We start from the raw sequence: 25,881 nt of genomic DNA, 5'->3' as shown, positions 1-25,881 counted from the left end.
GTCCTAGGATGTGGTAACAAAAGTTTGATAGATATGTATTGAGTTTGGGATTTGAGTGATCCAAATTTGATGACTATATATACTACAAGTCTAATAGTGATTATTTCCTAGTTATTTCCTTATATGTTGATGATATGTTGTTTATTGGTAAAGAGAAAGGTATGATTGTAGATTTAAAATCTCAACTCTCAACAAAGTTTGAAATGAAAGATCTTGGTGCAGAAAGGTACATTTTGGGAATAGAGATTATAAGAGATAGACAAAATAGAAAGCTTTGTCTAGGCCAAAGTAAGTATGTAGGTAATATTCTAAGAAAATTCAATATGTAGGATTCTAGACCATTGAGTGTTCTTGTTACTATGAGAACAAAGCTTTCTAGCTCATAGTGTCCTTCATCCCCATTGGAGATGGAAGAGATGAGTCGAGTACCATATTAGAGTGTTGTTGGATGCTTGATGTATGCTATGGGCTATACAAGACCAAACATTGCCCAAGTTGTAGGAGTACTTTGTCATTATATGTTTAATCCAGGAATAGCACATTGGGATGCGGTAAAAAGAGTTTTTAGATACTTGCGGGGTACCTTAGAGTACTCTATATGTTTTCATGGAATAGGAAATGAGCATTCCATCGATATTTGAGGCTATGTGGATTCAAATTGTGATGGTGATGTTGATAATAGAAGATCCACTAGTGCATATGGCTTTACATTATTCAATGGTGCAATTAGTTGGATGAACAAGTGACAAGTTTTGATCACTTTGTCCCCTACAAATGTAGAGTATATGGTAGCTGCTCATGCCTGTAAGGAAGCCATCTAGCTTAAAAAACTATGTTCAGATATAGAGTTCAAATAGGATATACTAACAATTTATAGTGATAGTCAAAGTGCAATTTGCATAGTGAAGAACCCAACATTTCATGCTAGGACCAAGCACATTGATGTACAATATCATTTTGTGAGCTCGATATGGTTGAGGAGGGCAAGGTGAATCTAGAGAAGGTAGAGATTTTGGTGAATGTTGCTTGTTAGGATTAAACCATGGACAAAAATAATAATTACATGTAAATATAACCAATATCAAAAAATAATAGATCACACAAAAAAGAACACAAGACACCAAGATTTAACATGGTTCACCCAATCCCTAGGCTACATCCACCAAATAGAAAGTCTAATATTATTACAATCTAGTAATTACAATCTTATTACAATCTGTAATCCCTTATAGCTCAATACTACCACAAGAACCAATTTTGCATCACAACTATGAAACAATCTCTAACCCTAACCTATTTTATGAAGTATGTACAATACTTTCTTGATCAGTCACAACAATCTAACAATCTCCCACTTGGGGACTGATCAGGCTCCACACTAAACAACAATCTCCCACTTGGAGACTGATCTTGTAACTATGTCGCTACTCCATGAGGCTCCCACATGATCAAACCACCCTAAACTCTATTATTCTTTTATTCATGTTCAGTCTAGAAGACCAACCAAAGATAAAGGAGTTTAGCTTCTCCCTTGTTACTACATTTTTCAACATATTTTTTGGATTGTCATTTGTATGTATCTTATCTAGCATTAACTGTCCATCCTCTAAAACTGACCAAATGAAATGATACTGCAACTGTATGTGTTTGGTCTTTGAATCTAGAGCTAAATTCTTCTAAGGAAAAATAATTATCCTTCTGAGGATGTTCCAATTCTTCTAAGAATAATTGAAGCCATATCATCTCCTTGGCTACCTCTACAGTAGCAACATACTCTGCCTCTGTAGTGGATAGAGCATTAATCTTCTATAATCTAGAAATATATCGCATGGCTACCCCACCAACAATAAAGACATAACCTATAGTACTCCACCTGGTATAAATATCCCTTACCAAATCTGAGTCAACATAGCCCTATAAATTAGTATTAGAGCTCCCAAAGTGTAGACACTTATTGGATGTTCCTCTCAAATATCTAAAAATCCATTTAACTGCATTCCAATGCTCAATTCCTGGATGACTCATATACCTGCTAACGACTCCCACTACATGTGCAATATCTAACCTTGTACATACCATAGCATACATCAAACTTCCTACAACTAAAGCATAGGGTGCTTTGGACATCTTATCCTCCTCTTCTTATAGCTTGGGACACATCTCCTTAGTCAACTTCAAATGACTAGGTAAAGGTGTGCTGACAACTTTAGCATTCTCCATAGAGGAACATTGCAAAACCCTCTCCACATAATTAGCCTAAGATAGTGTCAATGTTCTATTCTTCCTATCTTTGCAAATATTCATATCAAGGATTTTTTTTTCTGCCCACAAATCCTTCATAGAAAATGCATGTGCTAACTAGCATTTTAGCCCTTTAATATGATCCACGTTAGACCCAGCTACAAGCATATCATCAACATATAAACATAAAATAATGTAGTTGTCATCATTCAACCTCTTAAAATAAACACAATGATCTAAATGATACCTGTGATATCTATGCTCATATATAAAAATGTCAAATTTTAGATACCATTGTTGAGGTGCTTGTTTCAAGCCATATAAACTTTTCTTTAATTTTCACACTAACTTCTCCTTACCTTTGACCTCAAATCCATGTGGCTGAGCCATATATATCTCTTCATCCAAATCACCATGAAGGGATCTTTTTTTAACATCAAGCTATTCTAAATGCAAATCTTTAGTAGCCACAATACTTAAAATAGTACAAATAGAAGTCATCTTAACAACAGGACAACTAACCTAGCTTTAAATCTTTTATTACCTCCATCCTCTTCTTTTAACCCTTAAATCCACTTATTCTATAAAGCTCTTTTACTTGTAGGAAACTTACATAAATAGCATGTCTTATTCATTAGCAAAGAGTCTATTTTGTCTATCATTGTAGACTCCCACTGAATCTTAGTATCCATCTGCACATCTTCATCATAACATTAAGGTTCACCAACATCGGTAAGTAAAATTGAATACAAAGAGGGAGAGAATCTTTTTGGAGGTCTAATTTTCCTTGTTGACCATCTAACATTCATTAGTGTGTGTGGTATTTTTTGTTGTGTTTGTTGTACATCATGAGGAATGGCTGGAACATTACCTTTTGGAGTATCATCCAGCACTGCATAATCATCTTCTTTCTCTCATGTTGTTGTAACAGATCTTTGTAGAACACTTTCTCATTGAATATGACATCCCTGCTTCTTATAATTTTATGATTTTCAAAATCCCAAAGCCTATAACCAAATTCATTAATCCCATATCCAATAAATACACATTTTTTTGACTTAGCTTCCAGCTTGGTTCTATTTCCAAAATCTATATGAGCAAAAGCTACACAACTGAAGGTCTGGAGAAAAGAATAACTCACCTTCTTACCAGTCCATGCTTTCTCTAGAATACCACAACCCAAAGGAGTAGAGGGACCTATATTAATCAAATATATAGTAGTATTGATAACCTCCACCTACATGTGTAAGGACAACCCAGCATTCAGCCTCATGCTCCTTGTGTGCTCCATTATACTCATGTTCATACATTCACCCACTCCATTTTCTCATGGAGTCCTTGGAATAGTTTTTTTTCTATGAATACCATTAGTGGGGAAATAATCTTCAAATTCATGAATGCAATACTCACCACCATTATCAAATCTAAGACATTTTATTTTTTACTAGTCTCATTTTCAACAAAGCATTTACATTTCTTAAAAGTTTGAAATACAGTAGATTTTTGCCTAACTGAATTAGACCCCATACATCAATATGCATAAGCTCTAATTTCTCCTTCTTTTTTTCCTTCCCAGTCTTCACAAAACTCGCTCTCTCTTTTTTTTTCCATACACGCAACTTTCACATAAATCCATACTAACACATTTTAGACCTAGTAAAACTTTCTCTGAATGAAGTAATTTCATACCTTTCTCACTCATCTACCCAAGTCTATTGTGCAATAGTGTTGTATCAAAATTTATAGTAGGTATTTTTTCTCCTTGCTAAACTACAAAAATTATTCCTAAACATTCATTTTTCTCTTAAACAATTAAATTAGAAGGAATAATATGACCTATACAAAGATATAAGGTGCCTACTTTCACACCATTTGCTACTACAAGGGAACCTTTTGAAGCCTTCCAATTTTTATCATCAAAAGTAAATACACAACCCTCATCATTGAGTTGACCTACTAAAATTAAATTCTTACTCAGCCTTGGAACATGTCTTACCTCATGTAGTAGCCAATGATTCTCATTCTGCAACTTAATCTTAACTTTTCCCTTTCCAACAATCTGATAGCATTCATTGTCCCCCAAATAAACAAGTCCAAAATCCCCTTGGACATAATCAATGAAATAAATGAGGTGTAGGATGAAATGAAGCACCAAAATCTAAAACCCATGAATCACCAACACTTTCTAAAGATCGAAGCACCCTATTTAGATTTGTTACTTACCACATTTGTCTCCTTGTCTACATCTAGTTTATCTCCATTTTTCTTTTAATTCCAACAATATTTCTTTTTGTGCCTGAGTTTCCTATAGTACCTATAGTTGTTCGATCCTCTCAATTGAGATCTCCTCCCCTTTGACTTTCCTCTTGATTTCCCAAAATTTTTAGAATTACTTCCTCTCTCAATCATTCTACCCCTTCTTTGTGCATTCAAAGCACTTCTTGATGTATATCCACCTGACGTTTTCCTATGAGTTTCCTCACTCAAAACAACACCAATGACATCATCATATTTTAGGGTACTAGATCTAAGAATAGAATTACTCACAACCATTACCAAGCCATTCTAGCTTTCAGGAAAAGAATACAAAATCAAGCGAACCCTAATTTCTTCATCAAAATTGATACCCTTAGAAGATAATTGACTAGTAATAGTATTAAACACATTTAAATGATCTGCAATAGATCCAACTTCTACCATTTTCATATTAAATAAATGCTTCATGAGAAATACCTTGTTTGAAGTGGAGGGCTTTTCATATAGTTTCACTAGGGTTTGCATTAATTCTTCTATTGTCTTGGCTTTTGTAATATTAAATTCCACTGATGGTTCCAAGCATAATTGAATGCTTCCAAGTGTCTTTCTATGTAAAAGATCCCATTCATCATTTGACATAAATCCCTAATTCTTGGCTTTTCCTTCCAACAGCTTCCATAAATCCTTCTGATAAAGACAGTCTTCCATTTGCATCTTCCATAACTAGAAGTTCTACCCATTAAACCTGTCAACCCTCAGCCTACCCTCATCTACCATTGTTCCCACTCAACCATGAGACTTTCCTGCAGAGGATAACTAAAAAAACAACCTCGTCTAATACCACTTGTTAGGATTAAACCATGGACAAAAATAACAATTACGTGCAAATATAACCAATATCAAAAAATAATAGATCACATAGAAAAGAACACAAGACACCAAGATTTAACGTGGTTCACCTAATCCATGGGCTATGTTCACCAAATAGCAAGTCTGATATTATTATGATCCAGTAATTACAACCTAATTACAATTCATAATCTCTTACAACTTAATCACAATCTAGTATTTATAGTACTTTTGAGTATTTATAGTACCTTCTTGATCATTCACCACAATCTAACATTGTTGATGAATTAACTAAGCCCATGAGCATAGAGAAGATTAGATGGTATTCAGAGTCTATAGGCCTCTCGGCCCCTAACAATTAAGTCCGTGACACTATGAATCCCCTAACTCTTGCAAGGTGTTTGATAAGTGGGAGAATGTTAAGAATTGTTTCTCAACCTTGCAAGCTCTTTCTAAAAAACTCTAGAAAATTTTAGATGAAAAATTCTAGAATTTGTTTGTGGTAGTTTTCCACATGTTTATGAGTTGGAAAATGGTGTATGAGTTATTAAAATTATGTCTAGTCTCTAGAGCAATGTAGAAGTTCTATTTTTAGAGTGTAAACAACTCATTATATGACTTTTATGTGGGTCTAAACTAGAGGACAAAATTATGGATGAAAATGGTATTCTTGGAGTTACAAATTACAAGTAACATGTGGAATAGTTATTTTTCCCATGGTTTTGGCCCATGGTTTTGTAAAACCATAACAGGTTTCCAAGTGAAAAATTACAATGAAAGGAGGGCTTGGAGAGGTGTTTGAATCATCGAGTTTAGATTGCAAGACTAGTACTAGAAGGAGTCTCTTTGATTCTGAATCTGAATTCGAGTTGTGGTGATGTGCTCCTATAAGAACTTGCATTGCAAGTGTATTTTAATCTTCTAGATATGAGAATAAATTGTGTGGGATTTTCTCCCAGAAGGGTTTCTCCATGGTAATCATTGTGTTATTCATTCATTGTTATTATGATTAAGTTATTATGCATTTCTTGAGATCTCTGCAATAGTTAGTTGAATTTACGTAATCGTCCTCTCAAAGATTAGTGTAGGAAGAAATTTCACACACCTTTTCTTCCTTACATAGATCTTGGAATATACAATATTATTTATATATCTTTACAAATACATGACTCAACCTATATAGGGTAGCTCTGTCATAGTTATGATCGACTATGTCTATCTTATATATGACTAATTGTTTGACACTAATAGACAACAAAACTTAAAGAGATCAACAATCTCTCCCTTTGAAATTAGTGAAAAAAATAATTTGTCATGATTACATCATTACAATATAATTCAAACATGATAGTACTTCCCCTATGCCTATGACTCAGTCCTTATAGGACTACGAAAAATTTACAACATACTTATATATAAAATGTTACATGACTCAAATAGTTTTATGTTGCTTGTCATACCTTTGCTCAAACTTATGTTTTATGTTATTCATCTAAACTTTGCATCTTTGATTGTATCATTTTTAGGTATCCTTCATTATCTCCCCCCCTGATTCTTCATTTTTTTTCTAATCCCCCTTGATTTTGACACTTAAGTCTTTTGTTGGGGTTGGGAGGATGAAATCAAACCATATTTTCCAATGAACACTTTATGAGTTTGGATAATCATGGCAAGAGCATGATCCCATGTGGTTCTTACTAATTCCAAAATTTGAATTTTTATCTCCAAATTTGGAGCTAAGTTGATTAAGCTATTAGGACTAGAAATATTATGATATTTTTGAACTAGATCCTTTGTTGAAGCCAACTCTCATTGCATGACCTTCAAGTGAGGTATCAACATTGATTGTATGGAGATAAGCTTAGCCCTCATTCTTCTATTTTCCATATGTATCTCAAAAACCCTCTCTTATAAAAATAATAATCTATTATAGTGCATTGAGCTTGATTCAATTGATTGAGAGGTAGAGTTTCATGATAATTTCAAATCAGTGTGAATCTTGTCAATGCATCTTTAAATTCATTTGTGAATTTGGGCATGTCACAAAGAATACTATATAGATCATGTATTTTCTTAACAAGTTCTTCCAAATTTTGTATAAGTGTTAACATTTCAAACTTCCTCAATTAAATCATAGTAGAAAAATTTTCCAATACCTTCTTTTCAAACTTTTTCTCCGACAAGGACATTTAATTTTCATTTGCTCCTATGCCCTTAGTGTTGACTTTCTCAATAATTTGCATTAACTAAGAGATGATAGGGTATGTTCATCAATGTTTTGAATATCAAATGCATCAACAAATATATCTTTGATATCATGAAACACTTGCCTCTTTTGTTTCTCTCTCCTCATCTATTGTCTTTTCTTTCTTGCCAAAATGTCTTGCAAGATTATAGTTTTTCCAAATGTGAGATTCTTGGAATCCCAATTTGGTATTTTATGAGTTTCATCAAAAGTAATAGTAGTACATTGAGAACTGGTCTTCTTCTTTTTCCCTTTTCCCTTCTAAGGAGTGTTTCTACTCAGCATAGCTAGGGTGAGAGTGTGTGAAGGGGTTTCATCACTTAGTCTTACTTTTTGTATTAGTGCTAGAGATAGTAATAGTAGCACTCAACATGATTTGGTCTATAGGGGCTTGCACCTAATGCACAGATGTGAGCTTTGACATTACTAAGGGTGGAGTGTGATCTTGCACACTTGATTCTATCTGTGAACCTTCATTCATATCTTCTTCATTTTCCTTCTCCTTTTCTTTCTATTTTGTCTCTTTGTTTCCCTCATCTAAAGGTCCAGAAACTTTTGGTCCTTCATGACCTATAGTATATGGGTCTACATTTGATTCCTTGTCTTTCTCCTTTTGTTCTAGCTCCTCAGCTTCTATTACCAATTTTTTGGTCTGTGAGGCTTGTTGGATTTGTTGCTTAATCTATTTTATTTTTTCACTAAAATCAACAATTTGAACATGCATTTCTTCTATTATAGGATAGTTATTTATTTATTGAATCATAGGAGTGTCAAGTGTGGTGTTATGAATAGGTGATGCATTATATTATGTGCTCAACACACCTTTATCTTCTTCATCATTATGATCATCCTGAATACTTTTAGCATCCTTTTCTTGTACACTTCCTTTACCTTTTCCATTTGTAGTTAGTACAAAAATACTCTTCTACAATAGTTAATTTTTTTATACAACAGCCTCAACTTTATTTTTTAATATCATAAATGTTATATATTTAGTAACAAAATTTACTCCTATACTTCTCCAAATGTTGTCTTTTTCTTAGTTGTTAGCATAGGCATAACTTTAGATAATGTCCCTTCTCTTATGTTCATTTTAATTATTATTTCCCATTGCCACTTGTCATCAATTCTATTATACAATTTAGTAGGAATATTTCTTCCTGTCTCTATAGGTGTTAGTGTAATGCCCCACTCAGAAATCCTTGGGACAAGGATAATATAAGCCAAGATAATTTTTATTTTATTTTGAAATAAGTATGAAAGCACAATACAACCATCATATGTGGATCATAAAGATCACAACGGAAGACTAACCAAAAAACCAAACACCAAAGATCTCCAAGATTCACCACTTATTAAAACATAAACAAAAAAACATAAGAGATCAACCCAACTAAAAGAAAAATGCTAACTCCTTAAAATTGGGTAAGTTTGAAATCTTGAAGCCCTAAAATTTGGCTAAGTCTGAATTTTTGAAGCCCTAAAATTTCCTAGAATCTTTATCTTAGCTTGTAGAGGTCTGGAACTTATCTCAAAATGCTTGTCACATATATTAAAATATATCTTAAGTATAAGGAATTAAATATACATCAACTTATAATTTATTTTAAACCCTTTAGGAAATTTATTTTAAACCAAGAAGGTGTAAAACCTAAAAGGGTGTTCAAAACCAACTTATAGAGTTTTCTTAGACAAGCCTAGATCACCCTTGTTTTTTGCACAAGTCCAAGAAAGACAGATTCTCACACGAGGAAGTGCAACACACCCCGCAAGAAACTTCCATCCACATGAGAAAGTGCCCTGAATGGTGCAAGAAGGTACTTAGCCCAATAGACAAGATAGCTAAAACTAGCATTGGGTTTTGCACAAGGAAGTGCCAAGCTACATGAAGAAACCCAACACACCACATGAGGACTTGCATTCTCATGCAAGAAATTGCAATTTCGTGTGAGAATCTAAAACAGTAAGCCAAAAAACAATAAAGAAAGAAAACTAAAAATTGGATTCCTCTAGACCAAGGAGTATTGGATCCACATATGGAGGGAAAGGTACTTGAAAAAATACTAAAAGATGGAAATAACTACTAACCATCTAACAAGTAGTGAAGGGAAAGTATAGAAGGAAACATCACAGTGTACTAAAACAACATCACAATAAATAAAAATAACATCGCAATGAACAACACAACCAAACTAAGTATGTGGTTCCTCCCAACCATAATAGCATCATAAAACCATTGTGGGCCCTAGCCATCCCTCATGCATAACATCCCAAGATATTGAATAGATCATCTATACTATCATAAGAAGGACATAACTACTAAAATGTGCTACAACATAAGTATAAGGAAATCTAACATGCTACAAGTAAAGCATAAGATAATCCTATAAAAGAAAATAACATCATCTATCATATGCTACTCATCATAATAAGAGAATGTGTCAATAACTAACATCATCTAAATATGATATACAAGCATCCTAATGAAAGCATAAATCAAAAGAAAGCATACTCTAGAACCCAAAGTAACCAGCAAAAACATCTAGCAATGTTCCTACTAGGACAAGAAACAGTCTTTATACACTAGTCCTTAGCAATGGTATAGGTAGCTATGCCTCCCAACCATGTAGCACCCATAGGTCCACTCCCACAATGGTGATGGAGATAATGATCCAACCCCAAGCACACATAAAGCACAATGTCCATGGCTAACACTCATGCCAAATAATATGATGACTAAATCCAAGACATAGACAAAGCATAAACTATATGTCCTTGTCAAACAATCAATGGGCTACTAAGTAGGGGCTGACATCATGGAGAGTCACTTGGCATCAACAAACCCAAGCTTAGATCATGCATTTCGACTCCTTAATGGAGGGCCCCACACACACATTTTATTATCTTAAGTTTTAGTACCACCCAATGTTTTCTTTAGTTATCACTCAGTTAAAATTTCCTCTGTCAATCCTATGGGACATGGTCACTAGGCTGTGAGATAGAAGCTCCCTCTATATGCAACCCTACCACTACCCATGTTCATCCAATGATGAGTTCCCTTAGGCATGCAAATTTCAAACCTAACCCCAATGATCATAACTTTCAAAGGTACAATAGAATATCAAAACTCACAAGTCACTCGACAAATATATGCACACATACTCATGTGGGCACACCACCATCATGAAGATCATAACACAAGGACTAGATGAAAACACAAAGTAGAAAGTCACTCAACTGAAAATAGACTCTGGAGGATAGATGTGGCATGCATCCCAATGCAACATAAAAGAGCAATAAAGGTCCGACCAAAATTCAAATAGATGATCTAGGTACATGACAAACTCATGCCAAGAAAACCTAAGAAAATAGGATAGCATGCAAAATGAGGTAAAAACCCCAAAAATATTGGAAAATTTCAAAATTAAAACCCATCTGACCTTTGGGTACAAAACCTGAAAAATCTAATAATATTTGAGTTTGGACACCGTATGCAAAAATGGCTACCATAACAGTGTGAAATGCTAAACCCCCATCCCAAAAACTAGTAAAATGTTCATACTCAACCAACCAAGTAGAACTAGCAAACAGAAATGGAGGGGAACACTAGTTCTTAGCCTCCAGACAAATGGCTACCAAAAATAGAACATGAAATAGAACTGAAACAAGAAAATGGGAAAGCCCTTCCTAATAGCAAAAGGGGCAAAAATTGAAACCTGTACAATAAATAAAACACCCATCGAAGCTTCCAAAAATCACGGTAAAGCAAGATCTACCTAAGGCAAATCCAACAAGACTAACCTCGTGAAGATCCCACGCTCATAGCTCCCAAGATGAATAGAAATCCAATCCTTCAAGAAGAGGATTTTAGAAAATCTCCCAAATTTGTATTTTCAAAATTGAGAAGTGAATAATAAAATCCCTTAATCAATATTTATTCACTTTTCAAGTGAATAGTTGATTAGGGCAAGTGGCCAGCTAGACTAGCTAGACTCTGAATCAATCCAAACAAAAATAGGTTATTCCTCATAACAAGAATTCACCTAAGGAAAAGCTACCAAAAATTAAATTCAAGAAGATTTAAAGCCTAAAAACCAAAAATCATAGAAATGACTAAATAAATTTCATTACAATGTAAACCTCTAAATGCACAAACATGCTCACTAGTCTAATCATATTATGCAGATGAGATTGGATTTAATAATGACCAAAAGGTTTAATTTAAACAATGAAATAAGGATACGTCAACCATACAGGGACAACATTAGTAAGATATGAATGGTTGAATCACTAAACTCCATGTACCACTGCCAAAGATGTAAATCATGCACACTAAATCACACAATAAAGTGAAATTGCATAATTATATCATAGCTGAAGAAATAATGCATTAAATACCTAATTAATCTATTTATATCACTCATATTCATATAAACCATAAAGATACAAGAATGAAGTAAATAACCATAGCATAGAATCCATCACATAACATAATCAAAAAGTATGTCCAAATACTAGATAATTAGATATCATCACAGATCTATAGTCATCTCAAAATGGCATCAACATGAAAATATGATAAACTAAACAACATAGCTATAAAGCATCTATGGTACTCAATCAAAGTATAACACTTGACTCTTGGGTCATCTCAAAGTACATAAAATAAGAGTATCAAGTATCTCTTGAATCAAAAAAGACAAGGTACAAACTGCAAACGTGAGAGGCACTACATCCTCCCCACTAGCATAGGCTTACTCCTAGAAGTGAGCAAAAATATAGGGGTACAATCCCCTCGCTCATATAGTATCTTCCTAAGTCATAGAGGTCTCATCGCTTGGGTCTCATTGGACCCTTACTTGCTCAATGTCCTAGCCTCACAAGGTTAGCCTCTAGTGCTAAAGGATATGAATAGGCTCCAAAGTAAGTTCCCCATCCACTACCTACAATGTATCCCAATAAAGAACATGAGTCACATCCAAAATATACTACCTCAAAATAGAAACATGAAAAACATCATGGATGCACAATAAGCTAGGTGACAATGCTAGTCAATAAGTAATAGGACCAATCCTCTTGAGGATCTCAAAAGGTCCAACAAAGTGTGGTGCCAACTTAGAGCCTTTCACATAATGGATTGGCCTCTTCCTTGGACACACTCTCAAAAATACCTTGTCACCAATAGAAAAGTGATGATCCAACCTATGGGCATCTGCATATTTCTTTTATCTATCTTGAGTAGTAAACAAATGCTCCCTAATGCAAACAACCTATTGTTCTGTATCCTAGAGCATCTATGGACCCAAAAGAACTCAATTGTCTAAGTGATCCCAACTCAAAGAGGTATGGTATGGTCCACTGGACAAGGCCTAAAAAGGTGACATGCTAAGAGAACTATGATACCCATTGTTGTATGCAAACTCAAAAAGGTACAAATAGCCCTCCCACTTTACTTGCCTATCCATAAAATACATGCAAGCATATCCTCCAGAACTTAATTCACTCTTTTAGTTTGACCATCGGTCTCTGGGTGATAAGCCAAACTAAAATTGAGTTGCACACGTAAAGCATGCTAGGGAGACATCCATAGTGCAGAAGTAAACACTGAATCTCCATCCAAAATGATTCAATGAGGGATCCCATGCAAACATACAATATCCTCCAAGAAAACATGCACTACAGAAGAAGGTGTGTAGGATACTCTCATGGGTGAAAAATGTGCTACCTTCGACAACTTGTCCATTGTCACCATGATACAATAATGTCTCCATGATGACAAAGGAAACCCTATGATAAAATCTATAGATGTTGTATCCCACTTCCACTCTCAAATGTATGGGCTACAAAAGAACTACCAACTGTTAATGTTGTACCTTCACTCTCTGGCACTCAAGACATCTAGAAAAAAATTCACAACATCGTGCCTCATCCCTACCCAAAAGTATAGCTCTTTGAGATCAATATACATCTTCCTAACTCTAAGATGTGTAGAATATAGTGCACAATGCACTTTCAACAAAACCAAGGTACAAAGACCACCTAACATAGGTACATAGATACATCCCATGTGTTGTAGTATTCCATTGGACTCAAGCATAAAACCTAAAAATATCCCCTCAAGGGTACATCTATACTCAATCTCTATCCTCACCTCCTAATACCAAGTGTCACTAGGCAAAGCCTCCAAGATACAGCCTTGCAAGTTTGTTCCCATTGACATCATTGATACCTCATGTTGCCTTCTATTCAAAGAAACTGTGATGACATTCTCCTTCCCTTTAATATAATGAATATCAAAGTCATACTCACACAAGAACTCCATCCAACGATGTTGTCATGCATTTAGGTTTGGCTAACTAAAGATATACTACAAGCTCCTATGATTTCTATGCAACTCAAACCTATGTCCAAAAAGAAAATGCCTCCAATGGAAAAGGGCATGCACTACAACTGTGAGTTCCAAATCATGAGTGGGGTAGTTAATCTCTTGGTCCTTGAGTTTCTTGGACTCAAGCAATTACATGACCATCTTGTATCAATACTACACCCACGCCTTCCACTGAAGCATTTGTGTAACCCATGAAATCATGTATAGGATTAGGCACTGCAAGAATTGGTGCACTAGTGAAACACTCTTTAAGAGCATTAAATGTTGCCTAGCATTGATTTGACCAAACATACTTCTTAGCTTTCCTCTGAAGAGAAGTGATGGGATGAGCTATTCGTAAGAAATCCTTTACAAAGCAATAGTAGTAACACACCAATCCCATAAAACTATAAACTTTTGAGACATTACTGGATACTGGCCAATCCATGATAGCATGAATATTCTTCAGATCCTTTGTAATTCCATCACTATTGATGATGTGTCACAAATACTTCACTTCTGACTAGAAGAACCCACATTTACTCAAGTTGCCATACAACTAATGGTCTCTCAAGCACTATAATACCTAATGTAAATGGACTTCATGCTCCACCATAGTCTTTGAATAGATCAATATGTCATCTAGAAATGCAATGACACACTGAGTAAAGTAAGTGTGACATACACCATTCATCAAACTCATAAATATTGATCTTTCATTGGCTAACCCAAAGGGTACAATCATGAACTCATAATGCCCATACTATGTACAAAAAGTTGTTCGATGAATATCAACCTCCTGAATATGAAGTTGATGGTATCCTTGTTAGAATTCTTTAGAATAATTGAGAGAGGGAGTGAATCAGTTATTCAAGGTCTAGATGTACTAATAAAACTTAACTTTTCACTCAATTTAGTGAATCCATTAAACATTCATATCTATGCATGCATCCAAGCTAATCACTCAAACTTGTAGGTTACTATTAAATCAAAATGCAGTAATAAAACATGAAACATCAACACACATAACACAGTGATTTAATGTGGAAACCCAATTTGGGAAAAACCACCAATAAGATGCTACTTCTTTTTCACTCTTCTAAAGTGATGCCTAGTGAAAGGCCAACCTATTAAAGGTTACAACACACACTATTAAATGTGACCCGGTTAAGGGATTTCAATCACCCTAATAGAAGTGAGCTTGGTTAAAGGATATTAGGCCATTCACTTGGAATTCCACCTTGTTAAAAGATTTTCTAATGACCGTTAAGTCAACCTTAATCCAAAGTATTTTACCCTAATTGATACAATTGTTAGAAAGTAATAGTATCACTTTGATCTTATACAACTTACAACTTATCTTGTAGATCTTGGATCACAATTTAGTCCTCAATTCTTCTTAGCTTTCAATCTATGTAGTTTTGATAGCTTGTTCACTCTTCAAGCTTTTGTCTCCTTAATCCTTTTGCTTGTTGTGCCAATGTAGTCACTTCTGTGGTCACTTGACAAAGCAAAGTCTCTGTCTCCATTTTTCCTTGGTCTTCTTTGACCTTCTTAATGTCTCCTCCTTGACACCACATTATCAAACTTGGACACTTTTCTTCATGACTAGACATTCCTTAAATTAGAATTTAGAATACTTTTCCTACTCTACTTTCCATCATCCAATTTAGGGTTTGGATGGATTAGATAGGATATAATGTATCTACCCCTTATCTAGTCTCTTCTAGAAACCTCTCCTAGAATCCATTTAAAATTTCCCAAAAATAGTTAACCTCAAAATCTATACCACCACATCATCATTCTTATCATCCACTTGGTTCATAGACTTCAAGAAAACAAACTTGTCAACTTCAATTTGGTGAATCTTTGACTTTTCAAATATTGTAGCAGCTTGGCACTATTGATCTTTTGATGCTCTGCACATACTATGTTACTTGGCATCTATTGTGAGTTTACTTGACATCAACTACATTTTACTGATGCTTGGAACCTACTAAATTTTTCTTAGCACCAACTATGTCACTTGTCATACATTAGAATTTACTTTTACTCATCATCAACAAATTTTTTCTTGACACCCACTATCAACTTCAGTCAAGCTTTGTAGAAAATCTTAGTATAACTTGTTCTTCTAATGTTTCTAAGTGTAGAAAACCTCTGTAACTTCAAGTGGATTATCAATACATCATTTCACCATTGTCTTAACTAATCCTTGTACTTCATTACATAATCATAACTCAACCTTTCCTCTAGATGTTGTTGTTACATCTTATTGATTAAATCCTCTTCATCAATCAACTAAATGATAGTACTTGGATCTTATAAGAAATTGTCTTACCAACAAATAGTAGGTTTGACATCAATGAAAAAAAAATGATTAAAACATATGTTTGCTTCAATAATTTCCCTTTTTCAACAATGATATTTTCAATCAAATTTCAACAATCTCCCTTTTTGGCAATGATGGCAAACCAAACTGATCAACCTAGTCATTTAAATGGTAAAATATTTTGTTTGACCAAACTAACTAGGTTAAAATATTAAGACAATGCCAAAAAGAAATATGGTATTCAAAATTGTTCCTTCCATCAGCAGCTTCCAACATCTTATGATTCCAACTTCTTATGACTCCCTCTTACAAAGTAGATTAGGATGTCTCCCTCATGTTTTTACTTCTGATCAACAACATTAGTAATCATCTCAATTATCTTCCTTTTTGATACACCTTGTTTCTCCCTCTTTGATTTGTCATCCTGATTAGTTTCTTCTATGTTTCCTTGTTTTGTTTCTCACTCTGAGCTTTTGATCAATTCTATTATTTCTCTATTTCACTATAGCTTTTGATCCTTCTTAGATTTGATTAGTTTCTACTATTTCTTCCTCTTTGACAACAATGCAAAAGACATACCATCTCAACATCTTAATCATGCAAATATAGAATTTGTAGTAGCTCCAATTTCTTCCTTTGTCTCCTTGCTTGTGACTAATTTGGAATTTCAAAATTTTTATTACTTCAGGAAATACCTAAAGTAAGATCATCTGCATCAATTTTTGTCATTTAGCAATTAACCTGTTTGATGCAGGGAAGTCTTGTTGTTACTTAAATAGCCTTTGATAAGGGTATCACTCCTAACTTACCTCTAAGATATTCATATGCATCCTTAGGTAATGGTTTTGTGAATATTTTAGTAATTTGTTCTTTTGAATTGGCATACTCCATCTTCACTTCTTTATCTTCATACTTGATTGCATTGTCCTTTGTCTTGGCATGCATCATTGGATTCTTTGATATATTTATTGCACTATTGTTATCACAATAAAGTATCATAGGTTCTATAATCTCTTACTTCATTCCTTTGAGTAGATGCTTGATCCATACAATATTTATATAGTTTATGGCTATAGTAACATATTTACTTTTAGCTGTGAATTGTGAGGTACAACTTTGTTTCTTACTAGTCCATGTAACTAGTCTCTTGCCTAAGAAAACTGCTCCCCCATTGGTGTTTTTTCTTTCATCTATATTTCCTCCTCAATCAGCATCAATGTAGGCTCTTAAATCAAACTTTTCTTTCTTCTTGTAGTATAAACCAAACTCTTCTGTTCCTTTCAAGTATTTCATTATTCTTGTTACTGCCATTAAATGATTTTCTCTTGGATTTGCAAAAAATCTTGCAACTATCCCAACAAATAATGCAATATCAAGTCTATTATGTACAACATATTGCAACTTACCAATCATTGACCTATATAGTGTTTGATTCACCTTAGCAGACTCATCATTCTTTGATAGTTTGTATCCTATTATCATGGGTGTACTTACTAGTTTTTAATCTTCCAATCCAAATATTTTTAGTATTTCCTTGATTTACTTTGACTAGGTGAAAAATATTCCATACTTTAGTTGATAAAATTGTAGTCCCACAAAGAATTTGATCTCACCAAACATTGACATTTCAAATTCATGTTTCATCTAATAAGTAAAATCTTTGCATAGAGCATCTTTTCCTCCAAATATTATATCATCAACAAAGATTTCAAATAACAGAATGTCTTACCTTTTTCTGCCTTAATAGATAGATTGTTGTTATCATTAGTTTTCTCAAATCCAATCTTCACAAGGTACTTATGAAGCTTTTCCTACCATGCTCTTGGTGCTTTTTTCAAACCATTAAGTATTTTGTGTAGTTTACACACCATATCCTTTTTGTTGTCATCAACAAATCCCTCTAGTTGTTCCATGTAGACTTCTTCTTCTAGTATGTCATTCAAAAGTATAGACTTAACATCCATCTGATAAAATTTGAATCCTTTGTAGGTAGCGTATGCAAGAAAAGTTCTTACTCTTTCCATTCTTGCAATAGGGGCACATGTTTCCCCATACTCTCTTCCTTCCTCCTATGCATATCCTTTGCAAACTAGTCTTGCTTTGTTCCTTGTGATTTTACCATTTTTATCTAGCTTGTTCCTAAATACCCACTTGGTACCAATCACATTTTTGTCATCTAGTCTTGGAACTAAACTCCAAGTTTTGTTCTTCTCTATCTGCTCAATTTCTTCTACCATGGCTTTGCACCAATCATCATCTTTTAGTGCATCTCTCACTATCTTGGGTTCTTTCTATCTTAGCAAGCATCATTAATTTCTTATTCTATTCCTTGTCATTGGTCTAGCATCTTTGTTTCTAATGACTTATTCAGCAAGGTGATGTCTTCTAACATACTTGGACAGTCTTAGCTTAGCAATTGTTTCTTCACTTTGTCTTTCTATTTTGGAGTCACTATGTATACTTTTGTCAAGTATCTCAACATCTCTTTCATGTATAGTAATTTCAAGATCAAAATGTGTAATTTCATTATTTTGCAACTTGTCATTTGAATGTAGCTTGACTCTTGAATTCAATTCGACATTCATTGGTTGTGACTTGGTAGTTATTGAAACTTGTTGTTTGTTCCCAATTTGATTGGCAGCTTCTTCTTTAGTAGGCTTTCCTTCATACAAGAATGCAAATGATTTGTATTCTTCTAGTCTTTTGATGGGTTTAGAATCATGAACTTCTGTGTATTTATCAAAATTTACATTTGCACTTTCCACAATTTTTTTAGTGTTAATATTTAAGAACTTATATGCTTTACTTCTTGTGGAGTAGCCAAGGAATATACCTTCATCACTTTTTGCATCAAACTTACCATTTCTTACATCTATAAGAATGTAGCATTTGCTCCCAAATACTTTGAAATGTTTTAGGTTGGGTGAGTGACCATACCATATTTCAAAAGGTGTTGAAGTAGTACCTTTCTTAATTTTCACATGGTTGAGGGTATAGACATCAATACTTACAGCTTCTCTCTAGTATTGTAGTGCAACATTTTTCTCCATCATAAGTGTCCTAGCACAATCCATTATTGATCTATTTCTTCTTTTAGCAATTCTATTTTGTGAAGGGGTCCTAGGTGCAGAAGTCTATCTTTTGATTCCTCTATCATTGCAAAATACTTCAAATTCTTTTGATGTGAATTCTCCTCCTTTGTCTAATCTCAAAAATTTCAAACTTTTACCTATTTCTTTTTCAACTCTTGCCAAGAACTACTTGAACATTTGAAAGACATCAAATTTTTGCTTTAGAAACATGACTGTCATCATCCTAGAGTAGTCATCTACAAATAGCATTATGTACTTATCTCCCTTGTAACTTTGTATTTCTATAGGTCCACACAAGTCAGTATGAAAATTTTCTAGTATCTATTTAGAGGTATAAGTTTTGCTTTTAAAACTTGACTTGGTCATTTTACCTAGCTGACATTGTTTGCATATCACACTATCAAGCTTTTTCAGCATGGGCAAACCTCTAACTTTCTTCAAGTTACTAATATTGATCAAATTGTAAAAGTTGACATGACACAATCTTTTATTCCATAGCCATACATCATCATATTTCACCACAAGACAAGTAGCATCATCTATATCAAGGTACAATAGATTTCTTCTACTTTGATCTCCTTTTTCTATCAATTCCCCATTTGTGTCATATATCTTGATAGTCTTGTTCCCAAATTCAACTTTGCATCCTACATTTCTTATTTGTGATACACTTAACATATTATATTTCAATCCTTCAACATAGTAAGCATTGTCACAAGAGATCTTTTTTTGTGAATTTTATAGAACCCTTTCCATTTATCAAACATGGAGCATCATTACCAAATCTAATACTATTTCAATCATAATGATTTAGGGTAACAAACTTGCTTTTATCTCCTATCATGTGATCTGAGCATCCACTATCAATGATCCATCTATCATTTTTGTTTACATACGTCACCAGTGTAGTTTCCTGATCTTCATTAGATTTTTCCTTCATTACAACATAAACTACTTCATCATCATGTTCATCAGAATCATCTTCTTCAACAATGTAGCACTTCTTGTCTTTGTCTTTGTAATCTTTGTTGTCATCTTCTCTTCTATTTTTGTACATGTTTCCTTCTTTGTAGTTCTTCTTTTATGTACATCTTGCAACAATATGGCCAACTTTATTGCAATTGAAAAAAATGATAGGTAACTTACCTTTGAACTTTCCTTTGCCTCTGTGGAATCTTCAAGCTAGTAGTGCTTCCAATTGTTCAACATCTTCTTCATCTATATTTCTATCACTAGATACATGCTTTATCTTTCTTTTCTTCTTCTATTTTACTTCTTTAGAGTCCTTCAATAGCAATTTAGCCTTGAAAGTAGATTCAAGACTCTTAGGTTTGTAATTGTCAAAGTTGGATAGCTCAAAGAAGTGAGTCTGCCTACCAAACCTTCAAGAGTTAGTTTGTCTCCTAGAATACATCTCAATTCTTCGATTTTTGAGACTCTAATAGCATAAATACATAATAATGTTCTTAAAACTTTTCTTAAAATAGTATCATCATCTATATGACTAGTAGCACTTCTTATTGCACTAACAACTTTTTTAATTCTAGCAACATATTAAGCAACATTCTCACCTTCTTCCACTCATGTAATCAAATTTACCTCTGAGATTCTCTGCCTTGGCTCTTTGAACATTTTTATCTCCTCCATATATAGTTGTTAGGGCATCCCACATCTTATTTGTAGTGTCACATCCCTTGATGTCATCAAATTCTATATAGCTAAGTGCTGAGGCAATTTCTAGCATTGCCTGATTGTCTTCTTTCTTTTTCTTCATATCTTTAGTAGTAGGAGCTCTAGCAGGATCAATATGTTCCACTAAAATGGAGGTTTTTGCATGATCTCCTATTCCTCCAATATGCATCTTCATTAGACTTTTCCATGTAGGGAAGTTGTCTCTGTTAAGATTGGGTACTTCTCTCTTGGACATCTTGTCTTTATGCTTCTAGTTCCTTCAAACTAGTTCAATTAATAGATGGCTCTGATACCAATTGTTAGAATTTTTTAAAATAACTAGGGGGGGTTTCCAGATGTACCAATAAAACTTTTCACTTAGCTAATAGAACCCATTAAACATTCATATCTATGCATGCATCCAAGCTAATCACTCAAACTTGCAAGTTACTATTAAATCAACATGCAACAATAAAAAATGAAAAAACAACACACATAACATAGTGATCAAGGTTTAACCCCCAATCTAGTGAAATAGGAGGAAGAGGAGTATAATGAAGAAAAAGAGGAAATGGAGTTGTACAAAGAGATGATGGGGGAAGATAGTGATAAGATGGGGGAAGATATTTGTATTCTGTCAAGGAACCCCAAAAAGAGAAAGGCCAAGGAGGAGCTACAGATAGAAGAGAGAAAAGATCAGACCCCTGATGCCTCAAGACCATTCCCTTCTATCTCTCCACCTCTAGGACCCTTCCCTCCTATTTCTCCATCTTAGGAGATTAAGGAAAATGTGGTGGAAGATAGTGGGGAGATAATTATGAAAGATAAAAGGAGGTTGTGGAGAAACTTTAACACTCAAATGGCGAAGATCGGGATTGTCAAAGAGAAAGTGAACTTGCAAGTCATGGAAGACATAGAAGGAAAATCCCATTTTGATGAACTCATAGATCCTACTCTAGTTGTAATTTTAGATAATACAAGAGAAATAGGGCTCAATCTTCTCAATAATGCCAAAAATAGCATGATAGATAATTTTTTCTCTATCAAGTGGTTGTTCCATGAGATTGAGGCTCTCAAAGAGAAAAGGAGCCAGGAGGAAGGCCACAAGATGAGAAACAACTAGGGTCATTTAGTAGGCCAGGAGGATCATCTCTCAAAGGTGGATAAAAGGATGAAAAAGATGGATATTTCAAACCAAAACCTAGTTAATAAGGTGATTGCTACCCTAAACATTCTAAATAAGAACATCAATAGTCTAGGTGAATTGCTGAAAAATGCACAAATCGATGGGGATAAGGAAGAAAAGGCTAGCTCAGACCTCATGCAAACTGAGGGAGAAATTAAAGAGACTAGGGGCTAGGTGGAATGAACTAACGATCTGAACCAAGAATGTGCAGGCATGGAGACCTAGAGTACCAACAAGGAAGCAAAAAATATACAGGATCTACATAGTGAGAAATAATTGCTAATGGTCTTATTTTTTTCTTCTTACTATCTTTAGTTTAGATTTTCTATCTTTTGTCACCTATTAATGGGCCTATCTTTTGTTATGGCTTTTTATAGGTAGTTGCATAGGGTCTAGACTTTTTTTTAAATTATTATTTTAAATATTATGTAAAAACTCTCAGGTTTTAGGATCCCTATAAAACCTATTTTCCTTAATCAAAACATAGTGATTTAATGTGGAAATCTAATTTGGGAAAAACCACCAGTAACATGCTACTCCTTTTTCACTCTTCTATAGTGATGCCCAATGAAAGGCCAACCCTGTTAAAGGTTACAACACACACTGTTAAATGTGACCTAGTTAAGGGATTTCAATCACCTTATTAGAAGTGAGCCTAGTTAAAGGACTTTAGGCCATTCACTTGGAATGCCACCCTATTAAAGGATTTTCTAATGACTATTAAGTCAACTTTATTCCAAAGGATTTTACCCTGAGTGATACAATTGTTAGAGAGTAACAGTGGAGCTTTGATCTAATACAACTTACAACTTATCTTGTACATCTTAAATTAGAATTTAGTCCTCAATTTTGCTTGGCTTTCAATCTTTATAGTTCTGACAGCTTGTTCAATATTTAAGCTTTTGTCTTCTTAAGCCTTTTTCTTGTTGTACCAATGCAGTCACTTCTGTGGTCACTTGATGAAGCAAAGTCTCTATATTTGTTTTTCCTTGGTCTTTTATGACCTTCTTTATGTCTCCTCCTTAACACCACACTCTCAGACTTGGACACTTTGCTTCATGACCAAACATTCCTTAAATAGGAATTTAGAATACTTTTCTCACTTTTTTCCATCATCCAATTTAGGGTTTGGATGGATTAGGTAGGATACAATGTATTTACCCCTTATCTTGTCTGTTCTAGAAACCTCTCCTAGAATCCTTTTGAAATTTCCTAAAAATGGTTAAACTCAAAATTTATACCACCAGCTCATTGTCGTTATCTTCCACCAAGTTCATAGACTTCAAGAAAATAACTTGTTAGATTATATTTGGTGAATCTTTGACTTTTCAAATAATGCAGCAGCTCAAAACTAGTGATTTTCTAATGCTTGGCACATACTATATTGTTCAGCATCTATTGTGAGTTCACTCAACATCAACTACATGCTTGGCACCTACTAAATTTTTCTCAGCACCAACTGTGTTACTTGGCACACATTAGAATTTACTTTTACTTGGAATGAACTAATTTTCTACTTGGCCTGAACTAACTTTGCCCAACACGCACTATCAACTTTAGTCAAGCTTTGCAGACAATCTTAGTATAACTTGTTCTTCTAAAGTTTCTAAGTGTAGCAAACCTCTATAACTTCAAGTAGATTATCAATATGTCATTTCACCATCATCTTAACTAATCCTTGTACTTCATTACATAATCATAACTCAACCTTTACACTAGATGTTGTTGTTACATCTTATTGATTAAATCCTCTTCATCAATCAACTAAGTGATAGTACTTGGATCTTATAAGAAATTGTCTTACCAGAAAATAGTAGGTTTGACATCAGTGACAAAAAAATGATTGACACATATTTTTGCTTCAACAAAATCCCTTTTTCAACAATGATCTTTTCAAATAGATTTCAACAATCCTAAATTTAGATCAATCTTTGAGAACACATGTGCTTCCTTCATCTGATCAAACAAGTCATCTATCCTTGGTAAAGGATAACAGTTCTTCACCGTGATTTTGTTCAATTGCCAATAGTCAACGTACAAATATAATGAACCATCTTTCTTCTTTACAAAGTTGATGGGTGTACCTCACTGATATACACTAGGATGATTATGGCCCTTGGCCAATAATTCCTCAAACTACAATCTGAGCTCATGCCCAACTCCTAAGTAGTCATGCAGTAAGGAGCTCGTTTAATCAGCTCAACTTCTAGTATGAGATCAATTCAAAAATAATGTCATGTTGTGGTGGCATACCTAGAATATCATCAAAAAATGTATCCACATACTCACGAAGGAGTGGGTGATCATCAAGTGTGATGATATGGCTCTCAGCTTCCTTGACATCACTGACAAAAATAAGAAACAACTGACAACCCTTTCACCGACTCCACTTTAGTTGATTAGATGAGATCATTTGACATTAGACTAATCTTAGGAGTCCCAAAAGTTCCACTTGCTCACCTATGTCATCAACACACTATACCATCTTATGATGATAATCGATATTCTCCTACTATGTGGCTAACTAATCCTTGCCCAACATAATGTCATACAATCCTAGAGGTAAAATGTGTAGCTCCACTACATTGGTGAAGGTTCTTAAATTCAAAATACAACTGCTAACCAATGAGTCAACAATCACTTTCAAACCCATAGCTACCACCTATTGACCTGACATACTGCCACTAGCCCACATCTTTGAACAAGAGATGGTAATATGATAGAATCAGAAGCACCTAAGTTGAATAAAATAAAAGATGAAATACCATGCAACATACTTGTAGCCTTGACTACTATACCTTGATGATTGGCTTGATGGTTGTCAACTACCACAAAGACTCAATGATTCCTACCAGCATCTTCTACAATAGGCTTAGATCTCACTGCACCCTTACCAAGTCCTGAAGATTATTTAATGGAGCACTCAAAATATTTATGCCCAAGCTGGCCACACAAATAAAAGTTTCCTCCAAGGTTGGAACCTGTTTCACAACCTACTTGGGTAGCACTAGGATAAGGTGCACTACCTTTGCTAGAATTCTATTGAACACTCTAAGGAGGATGATCTTGCTGAGATTTTTGTCCTTAGTTCTAGTTATCTCCTTTCTTTCTTGAATTATCAAAATAATATCCACCCTTGGTCCAAAACCCCTTCTATTGATTACGATGAGATCCATCCTGATAGGGTGCTGACTAGGTCTGGCCCTTCCCTAAAGACTGGGAATATTGTGCATCCTATCTTGAAGGTCATGCACTTTGGTTCTGAGAAATAGATTTACCATTGAAACCCCTAACCACATTGCTCGATATGATCCTCACCTTCTCCACAACAAGTGCAAGTGTCCTCAACTAATGAGCACAAACATCTTTGATGATGGAGTCTCTAAGGCTATTGACAAAATGCTAAGTGGTGAGTGCCTCATCATGCCTATAGCTTGAATACTATTTTAAACCAAGGAACTTCTTCTCATATTGATCAACTATTATAGAGCCTTATCTAAGCTCATGAAATTCATCAATCTGATCCTCATGGTATTGTGGCAATAGGAATTCCTCTCTGAACCTCTCCTCAAAGATCTCCCAGGTGAGATATGTAATATTGATCTAAAGCCTATCGCTCTCTAAAACCCACCAAATGGAACC

This window comes from Cupressus sempervirens, chromosome 9 (assembly GCF_028749045.1).
Source record: "Cupressus sempervirens isolate cs-2001-9-10 chromosome 9, ASM2874904v1, whole genome shotgun sequence".
NCBI lineage: Eukaryota > Viridiplantae > Streptophyta > Pinopsida > Cupressales > Cupressaceae > Cupressus > Cupressus sempervirens.
This window is presented reverse-complemented; position numbering follows the sequence as displayed.